Below are 26980 nucleotides of genomic sequence, written 5' to 3'. Positions count from 1 at the left end.
GCTGTAGATTTGTTTATGCTATGAGCATGCATTCATGGTCACAATATTTTCTTCTGTTCAACCCATAGCTTCTAATTTGGGGGGATTCCTGTGGTACTCCAAACATATTTCCACTTCTGTTAGTTTTTAACCTCATTTGTAAGGTTTAGAAAAATACATCAACACACATTGATATCTAATTTACTATATTATTTGCATCCAACTCTGATGTCATCTGATATTACCCATTTCAAAGAAACAAGAGAATTACATTTTATTTCGAAATACTTTTGGAACCGCAGCTTGACTCAACTGTGCCAAACTCTGTTCCCTTCATCCGCCAGTGACAACATGTGAACAGTAACACTGTCCATGTTTCCTGTGTGTTGCAATGCTTATATTTGTGTGAGAGAAATACAAGTTGCCTACTATAAACTTACTTGTACATAGAGATTTATTTTTCCAACAACTTACCGCTTGTAACACTTTGTGTGCAATCTTTACAGGTTTCCCATGTGAGAAAACTCCCAAAACAAACTGAAATCAACAACAAAAAATAACCCCCAAAAAGCAAGACAGGAATGGTGGGGAAGGATTTGTACTGATGGACGGATGGAGAGATGATAGAGAAAGAAAAAAGAGAGAGAATGGTGAAGAGGAAGGAGACACTGGACAGGGAGTGGAATGAGTCGGGGGGAACATGTGCTGCTGTCAGTCTGTCTTTTAATCCCCTCGGATTTTTTCTGCCTCCCTTTCCCACGTTCTCAGTGTTAATTGATAAACACAGGGAGGGAACGGGACCCCGTGACTAATCATCCTGGCTGCTGCTGCTGTGCGTGTGTGTGTGTGTGTGTGTGTGTGTGTGTGTGTGTGTGTGTGTGTGTGTGTGTGTGTGTTTCTACAGGTCATTGAAATCTGCAGGCCCCACCGGAGTGGCACTACTAAGAAACTGGCAGCATCGTTGGTCTGCTGGTCTTGCATGCCAGCGACCTTGTTGTCTGGTTTTTCCCCCAAAACACAACAACATTTACCACATACCATGAGCCAAAATACAGGTTGTTCCATGACTCAGAGAATACTTTGTGTGCTTTCACTGGAACTGCGATTAAACGAGTCCACACACAGCTCAACAAACACATGAAATCTCTGTTTATAGAACATTATTACGGTGGAATCCCAGAAAACGAGATTGTGATATTCATTTGGAATTCTCACCAAAATCGACTTCTTTCTCTCGGAAAAAAATATCTGTAGGGTCGCAACATTTAAGCGTGTGTGCTTGCGTACTAGTGTCATGAAGACACCTTCTGCAAACCTTTGTAACTGTCCTAGTAAAGGGCTTGACCATATAATCAGCAGCAGCAGTTTCTTCCATTTACTTTCCATAATAAAATGTTAGCTTACAGTTCAGCTGTGTGGCGAAACATTGTTGTCGAGCAAGTGCAAATGAAGCTGAGTGCAACATCTTTCAACTAAATCTACGCAGGGAGATCAACCAGTTGGTGTAATTAGACATGCTCTTGTGCTGCCCGAACAACATGGCAAGATGGCTGCATGAGATGGGTGTCCTTGCCTGCTCCTGCAAACAATAAAAGCCCAGGTCAGCTCTATAAAGATGGTCACATGCTCCCCTGACCTATTAAAACCGGTAAAAGGATATGCTGAGAAACAAACGATCAAACGAATCTCTGTGTGGTTGACATTGTGTTTTTTGAGTTTTTTTTCAAAAGTGTTATTCATGATGAATGCAAAAAAATATACAGTATATATCTAAAAGGAGAACAAATACAATGTCGTGAAGCTCTGTGTTTTATACTAAACTTTGTTTATGGTGAGAAACTTTTCCTGGGGAAAATATATACCAAAGGAGTAATAACTAATACACTTAGTTTCATTTCCCTTCTTAGATCTCCGTCAATCGATCTTTAATGTCTTGTGAGAGAATACTGTTGATGTCGGTGCAACCCCTTTGTTTTCTGAAGGAAGCAATTGGCTAGAGGAGTAGTCTTCTTGAGTCTCTGGCTCGGTCAGGAAAACCAACCAATCACAAGTGAGTGCCTCAAACACACCCCTCTCGCTCTCCCTGCTCTCTCTCTCTCTCACACACACATGCACAGACTCATAAGTTGCCCCTTAGTCATACTCTGGACCACAGGGCTCACACCCACACGTACTACTCCCACTCACACCCACACAAATACATACATACTGCTAACTACACTGACTCACTCGCACAGCCTCATTGCTGACTCATAATCAGGAAATCAGCGGACAAGTTGGATCAAACGGTTCATTCAATGGTTTCACCAGCGAAACTTGAACAAAGCTTCGGCAAATGTAACAAAAAAGAATAAATAAAAAATGAGATGGAATTCAACATTCTATTATACTTATTTAAATCGTTCTGTGTTGACATGCGGACGGGTAATTGTGTTTTGTCTTGATGTCACAAGATGCGCTGAGCGGTTGTATAAAGAAACGGCTCCATTGAGATTAGTTCGGCACAGATGTTTGGACCTGGCATGGAACTTGACTGAGGTCAAACAGACGGCTGGACTGCAGGAAGACAGAGCACAAGATTGACGGGAACAAACAGCTAAATGAGAAAAAGAGAGGATTGCTTTTAGGCCTAAAACTACCTCTGTGTCTGCATGTCAGCACGCATTATCAAGCATCAAGCACAGATGTTTTTTTTACAGGAAACATGAAGCGAAAAGGAAACAGAATTTTACCATCTTAGTTTTAGTTTCATGTTGAGATTCGGCTTAACCACAATGCCGTTGATACTCTCCCCTCCTTAAATGGTCAGTTGACCCAAATTACATACACAACAAACGTTTTTATTTATCTCTAGTGGTGCATGCTTTTGATTTGTTTTCTGCTCTGAGGGATCTGTGAGATTGTAGCAGGAAATGGAGGCGAATGGAATGTTACATTCAACAATATTACATTCTGCAAGAATCAAATTTAAAGAGCCAGCGGTACTGTGGACAATCCACAGATCTTTTATAGGAACTTCAGTAGAAGGTGTTCACAGTGTGTGAACACCAGTGTATTGCAGCAGTTAGCTTGGTGAGTACATGGACTTTTCAACCGTTAGGGATGGTGACCAAAACTATGAAAATGAGTTAAATGAACATGGCATATCCCTCTAAAGAAAGAATCACAATTATTCTGCATTGTTTAATGCTATCATACTGCTTCATGGATTATTATATTTCCAGCCGTCATCCTTTGAGAACAAGGACGTTAACTGCAGCTGAGACTGAGAGACAGACAAACAGGCAGTTAGAGGACTGGTCCTGCGCTGCTTTACAGCTAATTGGAGCGATCATAATAAAAGGCCAGTAAATCCCCACCATTAGCCTGTTAAGGACAGGAAACAGAGGCTGGCTTTTATCGCTGCTTCTCCCCACTGCTGCCCATACCTGCGGCTATGCGTCCACACACATATACACACACACATGTATGTATGTACAGTTATACACACCCAGATTTCCTTTCCTGGCTGTTTGGGCCATATTAGCTCAGTCTATTTTTAGTTTCCTGTGTGCTTTTTTCATTACTGCATAGTAAACAGTACCTCTGCTCGTAACTAAGGGGGAAATAAAGATTTCTACTCCTGGACAGGATGGGGACCCACTAATGAGTCTCTCCCCGGGGGTTGGATCAGGGTCTCAGGGGGGCCCCTTTGGCTGGAACCTGTGTGCCAACTCAGTGGAAAACACTGCAGCTTCGCACTGGCTGGCGGAAGGTCGCTGCGCTTTAAGTCGTCTCTTTCTTCACTCTATTTTTTTCTTCTTTTAGTCGTCTCGCCCTCTTCTGTTTGCCCTGTCATTCCTATACTTAAAGAGGGAATTCCCCTATTCTGTGGCCACGGTAGCTGGCTCTGAATGGGACCCAGCTGGGATGGGAGCGCAGGGTGGAGGTTGGTTGTGCGTGCGTGTGTGTGTGTGTGTGTGTGTGTGTGTGTGTGTGTGTGTGTGTGTTAGCGGCATGGGGGGGGGCAGTAATGGCCTCAGTGAAAGGCTCTTTTGTAAGACTCCCGCTGTTTGACAGTGGGGCTATCCTCCCAGGACTCATCTTCGGGCCCCGCCACACCCACCCGGTCTTTTCATATGGTAAGGCCTCCTAATGGCTTTAACACTCGCCCAATCGCCTCGGCACTCCCAAGCGACCAGCGGGCTGCCCCCTGGCAACCTACGGGAATACCCACCCTGCCCTCCTCCTCCTCCCTCGGTAACCAACCACCGCCCTCTCCGCTGCCCCGGCAACTGCTTCTGCCCCACTGAACCTGCCCTGGCAACTGCTTTTGACTCTCAATCAGTTCAGGTTCATTTTTGACTCCCTTGCTGGAGGGCATGGGAGGTGGGGGGGATGGACACAGAGGGAGGGAGAATTGGGATGTGCAGGGATGCGCATGTGGGATGAGCTCATGTTACGGGAAGCACAGCTCGCACACAAAAAAAAAATCAACCTCAAAAATAGCAGGTGGAGAATGTGGTGCAGAGAAAGTCAACTTGTGGAGTAACTTTTCTTTAACAGGCCTACAGCGGTATCTCAGCCGTTGTTGTCTTGTCTTCTACTAATATGCACGTTTATGCATGTATTCACACATTCAGAGAGAAACAGTGTGGAGAATGAGGTGTTCCTGTCAGTTGGGGGTAGCATACACACACTGGGATGTGGCTAAATTGAGGTTGGCTCACTGGGTGCTCTGTGTTTTAAATTTGCATTTGAATCCGATTGTGAGTGCCTAGATTTATGCCTCTGTGAGTGGAGCCCAGCAGTGCTTTCTCTCCCTACTCCATTCTCTTTCTCATCTTCCCTCACTGTGTTGTGCTCCTTATTGCTCCTCTATTTTCTTCGCCCTTGTCCCCCCCCCCTCCCCTCCACACACACACAAACACACACCTCCTAATCTCTTGTTTGCTGGAGCAGGACCCATGTTTGATATGCATTCCATGCTTTTCACAAAAAACTTCTTGCTCATTATTATGGTTTCTAAAAGTACACACATTGACATCATACTGCACTCACACTGCCTCATTCTTAAAGAATGCATTGTGTTTATCTGTGCATTTCAACACGTAAAATCCTAAACATGGACTTTACTGTTAAATTAATTTCGTGGACCAATTTTAAGTTTACACTTCTCTCCTGACAGAAAGCACTCCCTCTCTCTCCCTCTCTCTCCCTAAAGTGTCTGATGCACCTTCAAACCTTTGAATCTGTTACTCAAACTGACCTTCCTGACTGTATTTTACGTTCTCCCCAGGCACCAAAAAAACACCCCTTGCAGTTTTTGGGTGCAGGTATGTTTTAGGCCTGGACGCCTGCTTATGCCGTGTCACCACTGCATGGTATGGCTCTACTTGACTGAACTCGACTCACCTTTTGCCACCAGGTCACTTTCCTCTGTTTCCACCGCAGAAAGCACCTCCTCAGTCTGCACTTTGTTCATTGTACAGCGTAGTGTATATAGTGTACGTAGAGTGTACAACATAGTGTATGTAGTGTGTACTGCTTAGTGTGTAGGGTGTAGTGTACGTTATGTGGACGGCATGGTGTACGTAGTATGCGCCGCAGTGTACACCGCGTATGGCGTAGTGTATGTAGTGTACTGTATAGATTTGTATATAATACTTACACGTTTTGTTTAGGCAGACTAGTCATCGTGACGACGTCTCACAACCACCATTTTCGAAACACTTAAAAACCTCCAAATTCCCGAGGGTATTAACTGACGTATTTGATGTCGTAGAACAAAACTTTGAAATCTCTTAAGCTAGAGTCAACCACAGACCTTATTTCAGGCATCTTACCAAAAGCCTATTTTAAAAAATCATTGACTACAAAACTGGAAGTGCAAAATTGCTGACTCATTTCCTGGTTTTAGGACTTATTCCTGAAGCAATCTATTGGTACCATCGAAAACTTTTGCTGATGGAAATGCAAAAATAATCGTTGTAATGTGTAATAAACTGAACTGTACTGGACTGGAAACGCGACTTTAGTGTCTAACTGCACAAGCAGTTTGACAGAATGAAGCAGATCGGGTCACCATACCAGTTGTAGCAACATTTCAATCATTGCTTGAATGTAGCGATTTAGCATTTGGTTGTGCTACCCCAAATCTTAGTGGAAAAAAAAATCTTTCTCCCAAAAATGTTACATAGTTTTGAAAAAAAACTATGTAACTATGCTACTCAAGTGCTACAGGGAAATGTAGTTGAACTAGTAGCTTCTCTTCGTGTAGCAGCGCTAGCTCCCCAAAATTGGTTTGAAGACATAAATCTTATAAAGAAGTGAAATTCCCACTATGCATAATTCAAATTCTTGACCAAGTACTTGATCTCTCACAAGGCATAGTCATGAGCACGGGTGCATTGTAATTCATCGTGACCGCTCTTAAAATGCACCGTGGATACGCCCATTACGTTATAACAGTGCTGCCATGAAGTGCTTTGTTAGCGGGCTGAATACGCTCATGTCAGTCACACATCAGCACTGGAGACATGGATGCACTCCAACAATAGAGTGACTTCTCTTTTACGGATATGGACACGGTCGATGTGACTGGGCGATAAAAAACGTTGAACGCATCGTAGAAAGGAAGATTCATTGATCAACGTAGCAGAAAACAAAAACACCAGCAGAAAGTTAGTAATGGAATGGTGTAGCACACATTCCTTCCCCGGCAAAATGAACCGCTGGAGACACGAAGTCCCCCTCAGCTCTCCTTGACTGATTGACAGGGAACTCTCCGCCATGAATATTCATAACCACAGTCCCACCGAGCTTTCTCACAGCTAGAAGAAAAGTAAAGTTTGCCAGGGGAGAGAAGACCGCTGCTGGCTGCTCATTTCATGTGGAAATGTGGGGCTTCTATTCATCTCCCTGCGGGCCGTTTCCAAAAAGAATAAGGGAGAGGCGAGAGTAGTGGGCCATGGGTGGTGATAGAGGGGTATGAGGGGGAATGGAGTTGGGGGGGGGGGAATGTGCACGATTCTACATCTCTCGTTCGCGTGAATCAGCGATCGACTTAACAGAAGCGGAGAATATGAAGGAGAGGAGTGACTGGGGAAAGGGAGAACATTTCTGGGGAAAGGGAGAACATTTCTGGGGAAAGGGAGAACATTTCTGGGCTAGCTTAGTGCACGCAAACAACACAAAACATACAATTACTTGCTCAAGGGGAACGAAAAGAAGAAGAAAAAAAACGGTATTGAGATTGATGCGTTGAGGCGACGGGTGACAGCTGAAACCCTGGGAATGGGTAGCGCTGGTTGACGGGTGGGGGGGTGAGGAGTTGACAGAGGCCTCTTAGCAGTAAAAGACCACTGTGTGTAATCGCTTTTAATTGGAATGTATGGAAGACAAGGCTCTCCGAGGGGATCGGTTTGCCTTAAACCCGTTTAATTATATGGGATCATGTTGGACGGCTGGGTTCGGAGCGAAAACGCTGCCACGAGGATGAAGAGATACAAGCAGAGGAAGAGGAGGAGGAGACGAGCGCTGGCACAGCACATTCCCTTTATGGAAAAGTCATTCTAATACTCTATAGGCACTTAAAGTGTAAAGTGAGGTGAAATACATCAAATTGTACTTTATGGCAGTTCGTTTTTATTTCCCTGCATCCCTGCATCAATAACCTTAAAGTGGCTTTTATATCATGTTTCTATGGTGCTCTACAGTCAGTTTCTTAGCCGCCATATGGTACTTTATGGTCTTCTCCGGTCTCCTATGGTGTCACTGTGATATTCCTATGACATTAGGATTTGATGCCTGGGGTATGCAGTGCTGAGTTTATATTGACCTCAGCAGAATTTATCTCGACTTGGATCTCCTGTGGTTCTGCTATAATATCTCTGTAGGGGTTTCAAATGTGTCTGTGGCGTCCAGTGATGACTTTATAGTGACTTTATTGAAAGTGATTTTATCTTCCTCCGATGACAGCTGACATTTAAAAGTCTTTGGTGATGTCTCTGTAACAACTTCCGAAAATGGAATACACGATTATTGTAGTCCTGATGAGCTGTATATGGGTCAATGCATTTAGTTTATGTTCAGTTAATAGACTACATTCCTATAGTCTAAGTAATAGTTAATACAGTAGAAATACACGTATAAAGCCAGGTTATCTGTTGCCCTCTGCCTCCAGTTTTTTTGTTTAACTAGCCACTTGTACTCGCCAAGTTCATTTCTGAGATGCGAAAGCATTGGTAAAAAGAAGTCAGACAGGGCCAGAAACAGCCACATGATCACAACCCCGTTAGCCAAACCTATTTGAAAGAGAAATCAGAGGTGAATGAAAATGCGTTTGCGTCCGGTAAGCCAGACGACGGACCAATCAGCGCCCTGCGAGGAGCCACGGCTCAGGTGTGTGTCACCTGACACGGAGGGACGACTGTTCATTCGAAACAACAATGGCGGCTCCTAAAGACGTTAACGTAGCTGCAATAGCATCAGTTATATCAGAACTGGAGAGTATTTCTTCATTGAAAGAACGGCACCGAAGGCTTTTCTTTTCGATGGAAAAGATGTTTTTCACTCTTCTCCCGACTTGCTTCGGCAAGACTTTGTTTGACAGATGATTCGTCCAATCACCTGCCAAGTAATTTTTTTAAATGCCTGCCCTTCTCTTTTGGCTGTCTCAGGTTCTCAGATAGGTTTGAGTTGCATCAACATTTCTTTGAGCCGAGACAATACTGTCCATCACTCGCTCTGACAGTCGCCAGTTCTTGTTCATTTCCAGGTTTATTGGTTGTTTCTTCCATTTGATATCTGTAAAAACTCCCCGTCTTAATATCAGAAAGAACTATTCCTCCCTGCATGCAGACAAAAATCACAAACCCTCTTACCCATCAGTAACACGTCATACTGTATTCTAGTGAAACTGGAGCTAACCCCAGCCATATACATTTGAAGAGGAGACTGCGATTTGTGTTTGTAAAACTTGTACACACTTGAGCTCACCAGCAAACATGTTATCATGCAGTCTAACGCAATGTGATGTACTGTGTTGCCTCATGCCCGTAAACAAACTTGCGCTTGCTTACAGAACACACTTTGTTCGAGTTGTGTGCCTTCTGAGACACTTAAAGCCAAAAGCTGCAGATGAGTATGCTGTTGAGATGCGGGGACGCACATTCAAACACACACACACACACACACACACACACACTGTGGGGAGCTGTCAGTATGGGCTTTGTCAGTAATATGCTGACTGCTTGGTTGACTTGAAGGAATGTAGTGAAATAGGAGCTTGTCTCTCTTCCTGTCCGTCTCTTTTCCTTCCCTGCTTCTCGTTCATCCCCTGTTTCATGCCCAGCGGCGATCCGCGTTGCAGCTCTTATCGTCCATCTCCCGTTCTCCTCAGTAGACGCTCCTAAGATTGGGCACCCCCCCCCCTGCCCTCTTCTCCTGGTTGTCATGGTGCAGGCGGTTTCCTTTCCACCTCAAGGTTGCTAAACGTTGTCTGGATGCTTGGCCGACATGGCGACAGGGGTCAGGGGTTTGAGTGCTGGTGGAGCCTTTTTATTCCAGAGGGCAGGAATGGACGGTCTGCGGACTTTGGGTTTGAGGAAGGAAGGGGACTGGGGGGTGGTTGAAGTGGTCAATGGGGTCTGGCATCTCAATTTCTCTCCCCCCCCCCCCCAAATCCACACTGCCACCACCACCTCCCCACCCCAGTAATGATCTCTGCGGCAGGATGACCCGGGTCTGGCTGCCGGAGTCTCGGGGCCGGGGCCGCAGCGAGACGCACAGACCACTTTCCCATGGACCCAGCTCTTCCAGGCCCCATCATTACCATTTAATATCCTATAATATAACCTCCTCCACGCCCCCCACTCATCTCCAAAACAGCCTCCACCAGGGTGATGAGGGGGGGTGTGTGTGTGGGGGGGGGGGGGGGGGGGGGGCGGGGGCTGCCCACACCGCAAATAAGCCAGGATACTCAATACCCCCCCTCTCTCTTTTATTTGGTTCTAACCCATGCATATCTGCACAACGGCTCCCAGTCATTACAGGCAGGCCACTAAGTAGAGGCTACTGTGAATTGGCTAAACAAGCATCGCTGAGGACCACGAGGGAGCATCGGGAAATCAGAATGAAATGTCGGTTCCATTCAGCGTTGGGACAGAAGGTTCTGGGGTGTTTGCCTTGATAGATCAGAACTGGATTACTGTTACGGTTTGCTTCACTGTTAGTAGGCAGCTTAGTGAGCAGTGTCGATGATCGTGCTCTATGAAATGCCAACACATAAAGCGTTCGGGTTACCTGAAAGGAGGCGGCACCTCATATACCCCCGATGACAGAAAACAGAGGAAGAAGCCTACAGCCTGTTGCAGCAGCAGAATGTATGTTTGAGTGTTAAACAACAATAAATGTTAGTGAAATAAGTTTGAAATACTGCAAAACTAGTCAAATACTCAAGTTGAAAAAGGTAACAGACTGCACCAAACTATTGTGATTCAATTACAGCGCGCATTATGTTTTCCAGTACAGTCTTAGAATAATCATCCCGGAGCCTTGTCAGAAACCAGACTAAGTGATTTACGGCATGCAGGTTCCCCAGAAACAAGCTCAGACCAAGACTGCGCGGGGCCGACTGTCACACCCAGCTTCAGTAAAATGAGGGGTTTTCTAAAGGGACTCTGGTGGTCGGACACACTACCGCTTTTGTCCACCGGGACCGCCAAAATCTACACAAAAGGACAGTTCCTTGTAGTAGCTTTAAACTAGTAGCCCAGGCCTCCATAGCTTGTTTGTGTTTACTTCCATTGTATTGAAGAAGCGATTTAACAGCTTTCTCCAGCTCTCCAGAAAGCGCCGTCCATCCTGACTCCAGCCGAGGATAGCGATCATACAAGAGTGACTAAATGCTCTTTGATCCAATCCAAATGTCAGTGTCGGGTTCACCTTAAGCTGAGGCAACCTTGGTCCTTGGCCCACATCTGGACTTGTAATCCACGGAGCCAGAAATAGAACTGCTTGCAGAGGGACTGCAAAACTTTCCCTTTACCTTCCCCTCTCACTTTCAGCTTGCGAATGATCTTCGCTCTCTTCGTCAGATTCCACCTCTGGCACCGCTATCTGCTCACCTCCATCTTCCACCAAATCCGCAGTTCTGCAGTTCTTCACCTTGCTGTCATACCTGTACTTTGTTTTGCATCACAGTCAACTTGCACCCTCGCTAGTTTTGACATTATAACACGTAGCTAATTCATCCAAATTGGTCTTCAACCAAATCAAAATATTTTAATGGAATTAATGTCAGGAAAATAAGACATTTTATTTTGAAAAATCAGAGGCCATTTTCAGGGGGAGCTAATGGCCCTCTTGGAGGGTAGTGCTGGTTGCAGCCCTTCTTTGCGCTATATACCGATAGTCATTCCCATTTCCACGTCTACTTGTACATGTGCAGCATAGGTCCGCGTGTGCGCCCATGTGCGTGCACACGCAGTGGGGATTCAGAGATGGCTTTGGAGGCGTATTGGGTATCGAGGGGGCCAGGAGCTCCTCTGAAGAGCTTCATTCACAGAGCCATGATACTGATAAGAAGCAGAGCTGAGCCGCCATGAATCCACCCTCTGTTCGGTCTCTTTTGCTCCTCTGTCTCTCTCACTCCACTCTCCTCCAGCTCTTTATGCTGCCTGTGAGAAAGTTGTGGGGATGAGGGGGGGGAGAAGCCCTGCAGGCTCTCAAAGTTTAATTAGCAGGATTAGAATCGAGAAGGGGAAATAAAGAGAGCAGTAGAGGGGGGGGAAATCAAAAAAACCTGTCCATCTGCAGCCATGACTGACAATATATTATATGATATAAAATCTATTTCTCATGGAACAATGCTAACAGGAATGACCTAATTCTATTTCTTGTCAAGAATTCAGTAAATAACTTGATGCTCTGAAGTCTTTGCCTGCATGAATAATGATATAAAGTTCAATGAAGGCGCATTGTGTAACAGGTTTAATGAATGTGGACACATGAATCATGTAGAGTTGTTGTGAGAGTTGTTATCCGGACTGGCACCCGCTGGGAACCCACTTTTGTTCCATGATTATTTGTCAGTCATAGCAAGGGGCAGCCTATGTGATGTGTATATGGCTGACCTGTCCCAGGGAGGGGTCCTGAGGTTTAAGACTAGAGAGGACTCCCGATGGTCAGCCCTTTACAGATCGGCCCTGACCTCTGACCTCTCACACTGGGCAAACTGCACATGGGTGGACTCCTCTGTAGCAAGTCAGACCACTTAGTTTGTGTTGCTGTGTCTTTATTAGCTCACTGTGCAGCCCAGTTGCCAGGAGAAAATGTTGGCATTGTACGCTTCTATAAACCACGGAGAGAGAGCAAGTGGCGTGATATATCGAGCAGTTATTGAAACGTACTTGGTATAATAACGAGCATTACAAGCGAGAAAGTCCACTAAGGGTGGATGGTGGTGGATGGCTCAAACAAACACAAGACTTTCACCCAGGGGACCGCTGTTCATGTCCTGTGTGAAATCAAAAGTAATTTGTTGACTTGACGTGTGTTGCTTACCACAGTTGTACTTGTTATAAGTTGCATAAGAAAGTCCGTTAATGGAGTTTGTTTTATTTATTTTTTATTACATTGTGACATTACATTGTGACATTACATTGTGACATTACATTGTGACATTACATTGTGACGTTACATTGTGACGTTACATTGTGACGTTACATTGTGACGTTACTTTGTGACGTTACATTGTGACGTTACATTGTGACGTTACATTGTGACGTTACATTGTGACGTTACATTGTGACGTTACATTGTGACGTTACATTGTGACGTTACATTGTGACGTTACATTGTGACGTTACTTTGTGACGTTACATTGTGACGTTACATTGTGACGTTACTTTGTGACGTTACTTTGTGACGTTACTTTGTGACGTTACATTGTGATGTTACATTGCGACGTTACATTGTGCTTTGCCAGAACATACAATGCCCACTTTTTTTCTGGCAACTGGGTTGCACTGTGAGGTAAATACAATAATAAAATAATAGATAAGCCATTTAATGATTGATTAAGTCATATTTTTATTTTAAATTTAGGAATTACATTTTAAATTTAAATTGCCTTTATTGCGCACACCTTTAATGACACTTCAACTGCTTTCACCAGTTACATGTCAACTGACACCTGAACTGATTATTAGTCAACTGGAGGATCTATTTTCAGATCTGGCACTTAAGGTGACACTTTTACTGCTCTCACTGCGCACACATGCCACCTAACATTTCATCTGCTTACTGTACACACCTCAACTTTCTTTAGTGCTTCCACTTCAACTGAAATTTGAAAATACTTTTACCACTTCCACATAAACTGACATTTCAGCTGCTTTCCCCTTTTACGTGTTATCTGAGAGCTTTGTCTGCTTTTAGTGATTACACCTTACTCATTTCAATGCTTTAACTTCAAATCTTTCAGGTCTCAGACCATCGCCTTCAAACAAAAACAACCCCAAAGAAACAGAACTTTTTCATGCTTGCACCTTTTTTTGCACTTTTATACACAAGGGGCACTAAATTGTTTCAGGACTTCGACTGAATTGACCCCTTCCAGGTAAATTTATTTGTTACATGTCAACAAACATTTCAAGTCCTTTCAGTACTTTCACTTCAAGTGATAGTTCAACTTTACTCAGTGCTCAAACTGACATGTCATGACTTCATTACACTTAAGCTGAAACTTCAATTCTTTCAGACTTGCCATTCAAACTGTCTTTCATGTATTTCAACTGCCACTTCAACCTCTTTAGGTAGAAATGTACCCTTTCCTAAGTCCCGCTCCTTGAATGCAGACTGGCCAATCATAGCGTAGCCAGCTTCGACAACTATCATTTCCGATTTTCTTCATTTTCAAACTGTTTTTTTAATTTGGAGCTAGTCATGGTTAAACATTGTGTAATAGTCATACTCGTTACGAGAGGTAGGAGGTTGGAAGGAGGCGTTACATTTCAATGTAAAAACCTGTGGCGCTAATAATTGCAAATATTGTTAGTTCATCATTTAACCTTATCAGCAATACTACTGAATCTTTTTCACCAATTTTTGCAGCTGAATCCGTTTGTCATCCTGGATTTAGTCTTCAAACACATGTTGTAGACCCTTCTGTCTGCTTCTTTATGAAATAGCTTTTTCGTTTTTCCCAAAAATTATAAAAATACTTATTCAGGGTCTAGTAAGTGATAGTTTGTATACCATATTATCTCTGACAGCTTTCTATTTCTTTCGAAACAGTGTTTCTATTTGTGTGTGTGTCCCAAAAGCACTATGTTATACAATAAGTTGGGTGATTCAGTGGTATTCAGGAGTGTGATAAAACTGCTGTGGAATGTGAACTAAATGAGGTTTCGAATGACAAATCCTTTGTCATTGTGCTTATTTCTATGATTTTAAATGTACTAGGATGAATGTCCAAACCTCAAATTTTACAACTACAATTCTTTGGTCATGAAACATCTGCTGCAGTACTTTGTCATGAATACTTCACTGACAATATTTTGTCATCTGAAGCATCTCTATGGCAACAGTGTAATCATCATCCCAGCCCTTAAGTCATGGGAATAGTCCGGTCCAAGTCTTGGTTTGGCTTTAAAAAGGGCCAGAGTGACTGTGTTGTCTCTTGTTATTTGAGCTGAAAGATATCTAGTGTGTGTGTGTGTTTATGTGTGTGTGAAAGCAAGTATGTGAGTCTGAGTGTGTGGTGACTATTGTCCAGTCTATCTTTCCATCCTGCACCTGCACCAAGGACTTCACCCAACCTTGAAAGGACCACACAGTCCACACAGTCCAAACATATCACTACTCATACGTTACATTAAGTCAAATACACTAAACATTCACCAGAAAAATGCACATATATATATCTGGGGTCCACTCATGTGTTGGACATTTGAGGAGCTGGAATCCCCCCATAGGCTGCAAGGACGGGGTCAAGCTTAGTCATATAGGAGGTCACAGCTGCTAAAACACACAGCAAACAAAATTAGTCCTGTTTGTTTTTGAAGGAAGCCTATATGACCCGCAGTCAAATAAACTTCGTTCAATCTCCCCGACCCCCCTGGACTCTCAATCAGCCCACAACCTTGGTCAGCACATTTCTGCCCCATGCTGAGGCAATCTAAGGCCTGGTCTGTGTCAGTTCTGCTTGGCCTAGCTCTTGCCTTACATAAGCCCCCCCCCCCTCACTCAGGCTGCCCTCCATCTCCCCCATTGCTTTAATCAGCACATGCATGGCTAAACTCAGCTCTTGGTCACTGACAGGCAAGCTGGTTGACTTGATGGTAGGTTGAATGACAAATGGTGAGGAAAAACAACTGACTAAGCCGAACCCTGTTATTTTTTACCTCACAGATGATGTCATCAGTTCAGTCAAGTCTTGGGGACATCGTAGATGTAATGAGGAAAAAAAAGATCTCAGATCACCAATAATTGGGCAAAATGTGACTGAAAGGTGAAAATTGATTAGATGTCTACCATACATATTATATATGAATAGAGCCATTTAATAGATGCGACACAGAATCAGGGTTATTGAAGGAATATATTTCAGAAAGAAAATCATTAGACTGGTGTTGAAACAACAGTGAGGCATCCATCTGATCAGATATCGTGTTTGCTGACATTGTTCAGGCAAAGACAAGAACCATGTGAGTCCTTTGAACTATCTCATAAAAATACTTGAACAGAATAGACAGAAGATCGACTTGTTCAAGTGCTGGGTAAAAAATAAATAGAAGCCTTAATAGATCCCATAGTTGTAGTTATATGTATAGACTGCATGGCTTTCTGTCTCATCCAGAACTCTTTTGACAGTCCACACCCTGCTGCCAAATCTCAATAAATCTATAAACCAAATGGCTCAGAAGGGCCGTCTCTCCAGCTCACCTCGCCATCCCCCGAAGGCGGTCTTTAAGTATCAGCGTGTTCTTTATATCTCAAAGAGCTGAAGTCAAATAAAAGGACGATGCAGGGTCCAAAGAAAGCACATTGTGAGGAATGAATACGAACCAGGTGCAGACTTTGGAGGCTCTTCACAAGACTCTCACCACTGAATTTAAGCTCCTAGAAATATTCAGGCAAAGCCTTCTTAGCTGACTAGCTGAACTCTCAGACGCTGCCTCTGACTTTCTACTCTCAGAGCACTTATGAGCCTATTTGACATACGTACATATACAGTATATAATAATACCATTATAGCTGCATATTTGTGCACGTAAAATCAATCACCGAACACGTGTTTTTAGATGTTAATAACTGCTCATCATAGGAACTTGAGCTGGAAATTACCTTCAGCTTAGCACACATGTACAGTGCATTTGTAGTATTCACGCCAATTCACGCAATTTTCAATTCAAGTGTTTTGATGTATTACTATCGTGTTAGCGCGGCTGCCTCTGTCGGGATTTTCAAAAGTTAGACCTGTAAGCTAACTTAACACTTTTTCCAACCACTTCAGTGAGGAAGTTTTTAAATATGGTGAAGGTGATCATCTGCTTTTATCCTGGCTGAATGACTGACTAACTACAAAGAGGCTTGTCTGAATGGTCTTTTGGCTACTTGGTTGAAAAAGTAGCTGGTTAAATGATGAAATGGTCATTTGTCTGGTTGACAGACTGGTTCACTGGTCACTTAACAATTTGGCTGGTTTAATAGTTAGCTTGTTGCTGTTAGCAAAGGACTGAAAGACCAACTACGTAGTTTATTCGTGACTTATTTCTTGGCTGCTTGTTTCACTGACTGGTTGACTGGTTGTAGCTAACACAGGTTGTTAAAACTGTTTGGAATATACTCAAACCAATATTGTAACCAGCTGCCTGACTGACTGTTTGACAAGCTGTGACCTCTTCATGAGAGGCTCCAGCCTCATTTAGTCTCATTAGTACCAAGTCTCTGGCTCCCAGACAGGGACAGCACTGCAGCTCCCCGGGGGAGGGAGGTGTGTGTGTGTGTGTGTGTGTGTATGTCTATGTGTCTGAGAACTCCTGGTGCCGGAACATGGCTTTTCTTGTCTGTCATCGAAGCACAGATGTCCAGCGGATTACATCACACTGACCACACCCTGATCTCCCTCGCATCCCTTATCCCCTACCATTGACTCCCCCCCCCCCCTTCCTCTCCCACCACCCTATTCTTAACCCTCATCACCCCTTTCACATCCACCCAGTTGCAACCCCTTCACACACACATTCTCCGACGTAGACAATGATTTATGATTTATGACTCCCACTACTGCTTTCCCACCACCTCCCCTCGCCTGATGACTTCATCTCCCATCACACCTCACCTCATCTTCATTAGGCTGTGGGGTTACGTGGCCCATGATGCACTGGAATGTGTGTTGCTGGGGCTGACTGGGGCAGAGTTGAGATGGACGTCCTCAATCCTTATTTAAGCAGGCAGGTTCACTAAAAACACATTCTTGTTCACAGTAATAGCCAGGGAGGGTGAAGGAAAGTTTAAACACATAGACACAAACCGATCGCCAATGGAAAAACATTTGAGAGTGCCTTCCAATGCTGCATATTGACAACACTGATGGCAAAACCTTTCCCAACCCCACCAAGAAGAAACTATTGAACCGGCAGAGGTAAATAAAAACGCCAAAGTCTGGATTGGCGTAGTCCAGTACGTCTTCAGTAGTTTTCACTTACATTTATCTTGTCAGTCCAATGTCATCATCTGTTAGGCTCCAGCCACAAATGCATCACCCTAACTATGAGCTTACTCCTTTCTTCCCCCTTCATCTGTGACTTGGAAGTCCCAGGAGACCCGAAGGGAAAGAGAAGTTGGTGTTAGAGGAGTTGGATAAGGAGGAGGCCAAGAGCATTGCGATGGTCCCCAAGCTAAAAGGTCATCCGGTTACATCTTGCTCTGTTTGTTGTCATTTAGTGGGGTGATGTCATGATCAAAAGTGTCGAGAACGCTGGCAGAAAGCTTCTGAATTTCCCCTCCGGGTCTGAGGATCACGACGGGGCCGGAGATCTTACATTCAAACACAAAAAAAAGTGTGCTCTTTCGATGCTTACATACAGTTTAGGTTTCAACCTCGACTGTGACACCCGGCTATGTGGTCAGTGCAACGTAAACCTACTTCTTTGACCGCAGGGAAGAAATACACACAAGCGCAGAGCCGAGTGTGTGCATCCAGGAAGGATTTCACTTAGCAGAACAAATAAAGTAATCTAATCAGTGTAAGACTAAGCATTGCAGCGCACAGACCCACTGGGGCATCTTCCGGTTGGACAAGGCTGTCTTCTTGAAGCTTGCCACAGGCAAGATCATGACAACAACACCCTTTGTACTGTAATCATTCCCATGCGCTTGCCAGTGAGTTGAATTCTGTTTCCCTGCTCCCTTCTGCAATTGTCTGAAAAGACCCGTGGAAGGCTTTTCCCATGGCATATCCCTGAGTTTAGCGAGAGACAGATCAAAACATCTACCAAATCATCTAGCTAACAGTTGAAATAATCCAAAACCATTGGAGACAGACTCAACCAGAGACGCTGAGACACATGTAAGTATGAAGGATGACAGAGAGAGATTACAAGAACCCCCAAAGGCCTTCTCCCTTTGACACATATTGTAAAATATTTAGTGTCTGTTAGTTAGCTCACGGATGAGTAATGGGTGTTGAATTAGCATCGAGAGAAGACCTTTTCCCATGACATGTAACGCCAAATCTGTTCCAGTTTACAGTGGATGACTGATGGGTGTTAAATCAGCATGGAGTCCTTTTGAACCGTGGTATCAACTGCCTGAAAGGTCTGAATGTCCTGCAACACAGAACAATCTCAAGTTGGTCCCATGTTGATCCCGGTTGGCCCCGTCCTCTGTACTCCACGCTGACCCCAGGACCGCTCTCTGCTCTTCTAATGGCCGAGCATGCTCTCCCGTCTTTCTCCCATGCTCGTCCTCGCATTCTGACACAATACGGTCACGTCCGGCCGATGAATCGCCGGCTCTGTCCGAGGCCATGAATGGACGGGGGACGACGGGGAGTGAATAGGGGAGGAGGGGAGAAAGAGAGCAGTTTGTGTGCAGAGAGTTGCAGTGATGAAATAAGTGACCGTCATGGACTTGTGCAGATAGAGGACAGAGGAGGGTCAGCAAGAGTTGACCAGAAAGATGAAGACAATAACTGAGCTGCACCCCACGGGGACTTCTGGGAGAAGGTCAGGGAGGTCACCATGCTCGGGCAAGATTCATATCCGAAGCCCTGTTGGTCCTTAAACTCTGAATGCTGGTACCAGCCTTTATTGCTTCAGACGTCCTCTCTCATACCCCCCTACCCCCGCATTCCCTCTCTTTCAATTTCTTTCTACGTGCAAAGTTCTCTCGCTCTCTTGAGTGTGCATGCAGATATGTGTATACCAATGTTTAAATCTCTAACCAGCTAAAGCCAGTGTGATTACACATTACATATGAATACCTAGCCATTATACGTGTATATATATACTGTATATATATGCTCTTTGTGTGTATAATGACTGCTCTGGTCTACAGTATCTCCCCAGCTCCAGCAGGTTTATATTGCCAGTGCAACCGGAGCCCGTCAGACAGAGGGACCATGTCTACGCCATGCCAGTCACGCGGAACAGGGAAGTAAACTGGGGGGGATAGCCTATATAAATAACACACTGGGGGGCTTTTGAATTACAGCCTTGGTCTTCGGCGCAGGCCTGTGTTGGGTTAAGTGCCGCTTTGCAGTCTGGTCAGGCAGGGATCATAAAATGCGAGGATGGTAACTTAAAAGCACCACATTTCTCTTTCAAAAAATCGTAAATTACTTAAATCACGAGTTTCAAGAAGATGAAATTATTTTTTATAATTTCAGGGGGTAAAACTGGATATAGGCAGTAAATTTTATAACTGCGGAGAAAAAATATATCAAATAAAGAGCAAATCATGGTGGTGTTTAACATAACACAACCATCAATTTAGTATGGGAACTTAGAGAAAGTATATAATATATTTCCTACGGTTTGGAGGCTATATAGAATAATAGTGGTACAGCACACTGTGGTAAGAAACATGAATGAAAACGAAATGATTAGGAAAACTGTCTCTGATGTTGACTGACAAATCATCAATCAGTGCTGCAATATAACTTAACACGTCAAGTATTTTATCTAACTATGAGGTACTTTACTTCAGTCTTTACATTTCATGCTACTTTTTACTTCTACTCCACCACAACATAGGGAAATATTGTACTTTTTGCATATAAATTAAATTACTCAACAGTATATAAAATAGTTAAAGGCACAATATTCCCAGTTGGCCTTTCCTCCCTGGCCCATCGAGGGTTACAATGCTCCCCAGGTCCCCCCCTCTGACCGCGGAAACACCACCACACACTTCTAGTGGGTCGTAAATGATGATTGAAAGGAAAGATTTTGAATCTTTCATTCATTGTTTTTTAGGAAAAACCTCTTCATTGTGCCTTTTAAGACAACCAACCAACTACACCAGCTATATGCTACTTACACTTACACATTAAAGCTTGAGTAACTAGAGAAGTGCACTCAGTAGAGTGCAGATCTCCACCAGGTGTGTCGGTGCACTTCCCACTGCAGCCTGTACTAGTTTTGTTTGTTGACACAATTGGCTAACCCCCCAAAAACAAGCGGCGACGTATGCAGGCAATCGGCTCGAAGTCATCTCATAAGACACGTCGTGCAATCTTGCCGAAAACAAAATGGAATTCATCGAGCTGTCTGCCCGTGTAGCATGTTAACCAAAATCATAATCTTTCCCTAAACTTAATCATAACCTAAACCCAACCACACATAGGACTCAGGATGTAAAGCCCGGTCTCCTGTATTCCAGTCCTATGTTTTTTTTAAACTCACCACCCGCCCGGGCCACATCCCTATATGCTTTGCGCACGGTGCAAATATGTAGCAGCTCCTGCACTCAAAAAAAGTGTTGCCTGATCCATGATCCAGAGTGCATGCAATGCATTTGGGAAAACATTAGCAGCACATATGGCATGAACATAATATTAAAACAAACTGTGTCTGCATCCATGCATACTGGATTCCATCTAACAGAACAACCACATAAAGAAATACCTCCGCGTGAGAAGGGCAGTCTGGAGTTAAAGGCCACGGTGAACTCTACAGCTCCATGACCCAGACATGGACCTCAGGGTATTGGTGGGGTGTATCAGTGTTGGTGGCGTTTGGCTGTAACTGAGCCAGACTGACAGCTGCTGTCCGTCTGCTCACTCTCTGTCATCAGCTCTGCTCGCGTACCAACACCAACACCGTCATACCGAGCACCAACCACCTGGCTGTAAGCTAAACATATATCTAAATATATATATAGACAGCTCTGGCATGTGTATTTGTATGTGTATGTATGTGTGTGTGTGTGTGTGTGGAAAGAGTATGAAAATATCCCATTCAAAGGAAACTGTGTACATGCTGGAATTTGATTTAAATGTGAAGGTCAAATTACGGTTTTAATGACAAAGAAATGCTCTACAACCTGGCATCCATTGCCTCGCTTTCGGCTTCCTCTCTCAGCACCGGGTAAGTTGCAGCTTGGCGAAAACGTGAAAACGTAAATGTCTCTTTCTGGAGCCAGTGTTTAATTCCACCATTCAGGGCTATTGTAGAAACATGTCGGCCAGCTCAGTAGAGTGGTATTCCAAGGTAACCACCACACAACAATTACTATTTTCAGGTGATTATACACAAAAAAACATACTTATTATTATCATATTCCATTTCTGCCAATAGATCCCCCTAGATGCTACAGGCTGTTCCTTTAACTGTTCACATGGACGCTAAATAAAATGATCCCTCTTTCGATTGAGGTGGTTACATGAGGCCTTTTAATTCTGATTGGGCCAATATTTTGATTATTAGTGGAACATGATGGTCCATGTAAACACACCAACTGACTGCATGTACAGAATCTGTGTGTGTGTGTGTGTTACAGTTCATGGGGTCATGTATAGTCGTATTAACATGCCTCAAATCACTATTCATGTGCTACACGCCCAATCTATATTTAAGCATGCCATGGGTGTTTTGGGTGTTGCAAAGGTCAGCAGATATACAGTATGTACAGTATGGTCTTATGGCTATATATTCCACGAACTGCAGTGTGACTCACTTAACGGGGTCACGTCTGTGACCGCCACATACATGATAATCTTTCCCTGACTGTCTCTCTTTAGCCTCTAAAAGTCTCTGGATTACAAATGTTCATTTATGCACATGTCTATGGAATTATGAATGGATGTGCTGATTAAGAAAGATTTGTTTGTAATGTTAGTAGTTTACCTTTTTTAGAGGTTCTCAATGCAACATTCTAAAGACTATTTGTTATGGTTAATGGACTGTACTTGTACAGCACTTTTCTAGCCTTCCGACCAGTCAAAGCGCTTTACCACTACATGTCATCATTCACACATTCACACACTGATGGCAGGGGCTACCATGCAAGGTGCCACCTTCCCATCAGGACTAACTAACATTCACACACCGTAGGCACAGCAGCAGGGCCCAAGGACACATTGGCATGGACTAGCGGAGCCGGGGATCAAACCGTCAATCCTCTGATTGAGGGATGAAGGACGACCCTGCTCTACCACTGAGCCACAGTCGCCCCATTTATGTAAAAATATAGTGGAGTAATGTAGGAGAATGTAGTCACTCTCCCTTCCTGTGTGGTTGTAGTCAGAGCTTCTCTATGTTATGCTCGTGTAGTCGGTCCGTCTGTGTGTCCATGTCCGCGCATGCGCGCGTGCCTCAGTGGATAGCTCACGGCCTGTTAGCGCTGGTTGCACTGTTAGGGCTGTTAGCTCCGTTATCTTCTCCCTGAGTCGCACACAATATAAAACAAACTACATCATGTGGAACAGATGTTGACAGCAGTGACTGATTTAGTGTAGCCTCTCTAACACTCTCAAGATGCATGTAAACCAGAATGGGTTGTGAGTCGTGAGGTCGGGGGCTCTGGAGTTGTGGGAGTATCTGCTTCCACACACTAACCACTCCGTCTGGTCTAATCTCCATGTCGCGTCTCTCCTCAGCAACAACTCTAGCCCTGTCCACTGTTTAGGGCACGGGGCAGCCCCCGGGGGTCAGGGGTCAAGGGCCAGGGCAGCTCCTTGGGTTGGACAATAGCCAAAGCGCCACCTGGAGTAAATCAGCGGCCGGCTCAGGCGATTGTCCGTGACAGCAACCTTTTGCCGAGGCCAAAGCAGAACGGCGGGGGCAAAGGTTTGTGGGTAAATCTTAGAGGAGATGTGTGCATACACATACATTCACAAACTCTGCCAGCGTTGACTGTCCGACAGGCCACAACGCTCCAGCGTCACCCTCAACTCACCTCCCCCCAACCCCCATGTGTGTGATTAACTGTTGGAAGTGGAGAAGGTGAAGGGTCCTGAGAGAACGACCATGGGGGGCAAGGGGGGTTCAAGACTGAGGTGTGTATTTGTGTGTGTGTGCTGGGGGTTTGGCGGTTTTTCACTGAAGGGAGAGCTTTGTGTTTGGCCTCGTATTTCATAGAGCAGACTCCTTGTTTGTTGGATCAAACCCACTCCGAGTGTTGATGTGAAGAGGGAGCCTGGGCTAGAAATAGTCTTTGGGTCCTTCTCCTTGCACGTTTGGACAAATGAATGGATGGATCATGGTTGTATATGGATGTCTTTAATCCACATACAACGCCTTTTCATATTTGCTAGTTTTTATTACCTTTAACCGGAAAGGAAAATAAAACCAGACTCTTATAATTTCGGAGTAGCTGATGTTTCAGTCTTTAATTCAGTTTATGATGGAAAGAATGTTATTGTTGGTGCTATTTATCACCTGCCTGACCATTGTTATATTTTACTTTCTAGGTCTTGACCCCAATGGAAATAGAAAGGTTACTGACATGATTTTACTGGCGATAAAGTTACTTTCCGTTACAGTGTAATAAATGCATTTTCTGATTGGTTGTATTTAATCTGTCTTGCATACAACTCTTCACATGTTCACCACATTCATAGTTGAAGCTAATATGTGATTTTACCATTTCTGGTTCAACCTGCAGAATACAATTGTACATGCAAAACACATGACAGGAACACCAGTCTCCTGGTTTGTCCTGTGTTTGTTTAACCCATCCTCCTCCCCTCCCCTCCCACCCACCACGAGTGGTCACATCACTTGAATATTAGTGTAGATTATTCACACATATGCGTTCGCATTGCAGTCACTACACACTATATGGTGTAAAATGACACGCAAAAAGCATGTGTTTCTGTTGCATGCTAATTGAGTTGTCATTCATAGGCCATTTGGTGAGACTGGGCTTATTTGATGCAAATGTTGTTAAAATCCTGCAAAACCCAGTGAAAAAAGTTGTATAAAGTTGTGTTATGGCCTTTTGGCAGTTTATGATTCCATTGCTTCTTACTGCGAGTCCAAGTGAAACAGAAGTATTTTAATTTGAGGCTTCAAGGCAATAAAATTAACCAGAAAGTTTGTGGCTGAGTTTTGATATCCACTCCGTGTTTGAAAATTTGAATGGATTTGCCTGGGCGGTGGAGGCTCAGAGGGGGACTACACGACTCTGTTTTGGATACTTAGACTTGTTGATAACCACAGTGGTCTCTCTGGCTCCAGCTGAACCCCACTGTAGCTGGTCAGCATAGGCCACCGCTGGGCTAACAGCTATGATGTGATATTCTGTTGGTTTACTGCAGGGTTCAATCTGTGTGGAGAAAGAGGGGGGAGCAGAGGTGGGTGAGACAGGGATTATGGAGCTGAGCTCGAGGAAAGAGATATTTGATATGTTCTTGTTGGCTTTTGGACGATTTGTGTAAATACACGTTGGCGATTTTTGGACGTCCTTTCATATTATTATTATAAAGCAGATATTGGTGGAAAAAAGGGGAAGTTACAGATTGCAGGGTTGGGTGCTCTTTGGGCAAAATAGTCATCATGTGGAAACAACAAAGACGCACGCCAGAAATGTGTTTTCTTTTTTAAAGCCTTTTCTTTTTTGGGACTTTGCCTTTATTTGACAGTGACAGTAAAGATACAGACAAAATGTGGGGAGTTAGAGGGGAGTATGAACCAGGGATGTTGCAGTTATATGAGATCCATATTAATCGCTAACCCACTAGACCACCCCTTGTTATTGTAGTCTTTATCACCTCCGCCAAGGGGTCATGTTTTCAGTTCAGTTTAATTGTCTGTTTGTCAGCCGTAATACAGTAATAACTACTGGCCCGATTTTCATGAAACTTGCTGGAATGATGTAACATGGGCCAAAGTAGAGGCCATAAAATTTTGGAGCGGATCCGAATCATGGGGTGAATACACAAATCCTTTTTTGCTAACATTACTAGACATGGAATTTGGCCTTGGCGGAGGTCTGTGTACTCTGAATGCCCTTCTGGTATTGTTTAGTTTTGATTAGCTTAATTTAACAGATACTGGTGCTTGTGAACTGTGTTGGTAATCTTGAGAAACTGGCTACAGTACGCTAGATTAAAAAAATTATCCAACCAAAAAACCCAGCCCAGTGTTGCTAGCAGCACTAGATCCAAAAGTTGCTAAAGCTAAAAAGAAAGTCGCCAAGTCGTCAACACGGACAGCCCGTCCCTTCAGGCCTCCCTCCAAAGCCACGCCCCCAAACTTTTCATTATGGACGTAAACAACATGGCTATTGTTGGTACTCACAGCTGTCAAGTTAGCAGCTCGTGGAAGACTACGATGATGAGCTATGAGAGCAATGAAGGTAGACAGGTAGACAGGCAGGTAGTCCAATCATTGCATTTAGGCTAAATGCAATGATTGGACGGGCTTATTACAGTCCTGCGACAGCCACAGATAGCAGGCTTTTTATTCTTCTGTTTTTTGTCAGAGCATTTGATTCATTAATTGCTGTCAGATAAATGTAGTAGAGTTAAAAGTCGAATATTTTTCTCCGAAATGTAGATGAGTAAAAGTATAAAGTAGCATTCGATGCAAACTAACTCACAAGTATTTTCCTCCACTGGTTATAGAGAGATCCTGCTCTCAGTATGATCTGATTTACAGTATAAACAGTTGTTGGGTTGACGAAGAAAATGTACTTTTTGCTTCCAATAAACAGTCATGCCAATAACACAACTGTCCTGGAAACTGAACTGAGACAGCCTGTGTGTTTATTTATCTATACACTTATTTATTTGTATGAGAATTCCCCTTTATATGCATATTTGTGCATCCATGTGTCAGTATGTATTAGTGTCAGAGTGTCTGTTTTATCTTCCTGTCTCTGTGTCTGTGTGTATCTGTGGCTTTGCATTGTCAGCATCGCAGTCGTATTTGTCTCACGCAGCGGAGGGTCCAGAAAGTTAAGGGCACACGGAGGGTAAAGGGTGGTTGGTGGTGGATGGATGTTGGCGGTGGGGAATCCACTGGGGCCGTTTGGTCGATGACGGTCGAAGGTTTCAGCGGCCCACCTCCCCCTCTTTTCCCAGCCCTCAGCCACCCTGTCATTAGGGTGACAGTCAGGTCCTGTTTAGCCCCAATTGGCCATGCTAATAACAGTTTTAATAACCCGGGCCCATGTAATATTTCACTGCTGTTTGGACCACGATGTCACGCGAAGAGCCCAGCGAAGGAAAAACAGCTTCACCGCCGCAAGGACAGAATGACTGGGTGAACTCTGTTTGGGTACGTGTGTGTGGTGCATCAATGTTTTTGTAAACGACAGACTGACCATAGTGTAAATTGTAAAATGTTTGTTCATGTGTGTCCTTTTCATACGTGCACATGCGTGTTTCCACGTCTGCTTTATCTCGACCCACCGTAGAGTTATGTTTGTGCGCACACCTGTTTTTCTATGTCCGTGTTTGTGCTGTAGATTAACTCACTGACTGCATGATAATCTTTTACTGTTTGTAACGTTATATAAGGCTTTTCCTGTTTTCAAGTGTGCAGCTGTTGGGTCGATGTAA

This window comes from Anarhichas minor, unplaced genomic scaffold (assembly GCF_050575085.1).
Source record: "Anarhichas minor isolate MPS153535 unplaced genomic scaffold, ASM5057508v1 ptg000058l, whole genome shotgun sequence".
NCBI classification, from domain to species: Eukaryota; Metazoa; Chordata; class Actinopteri; order Perciformes; family Anarhichadidae; genus Anarhichas; species Anarhichas minor.
The sequence above is the reverse complement of the archived record's forward strand: the minus strand, read 5'-3'. Positions refer to the sequence as shown.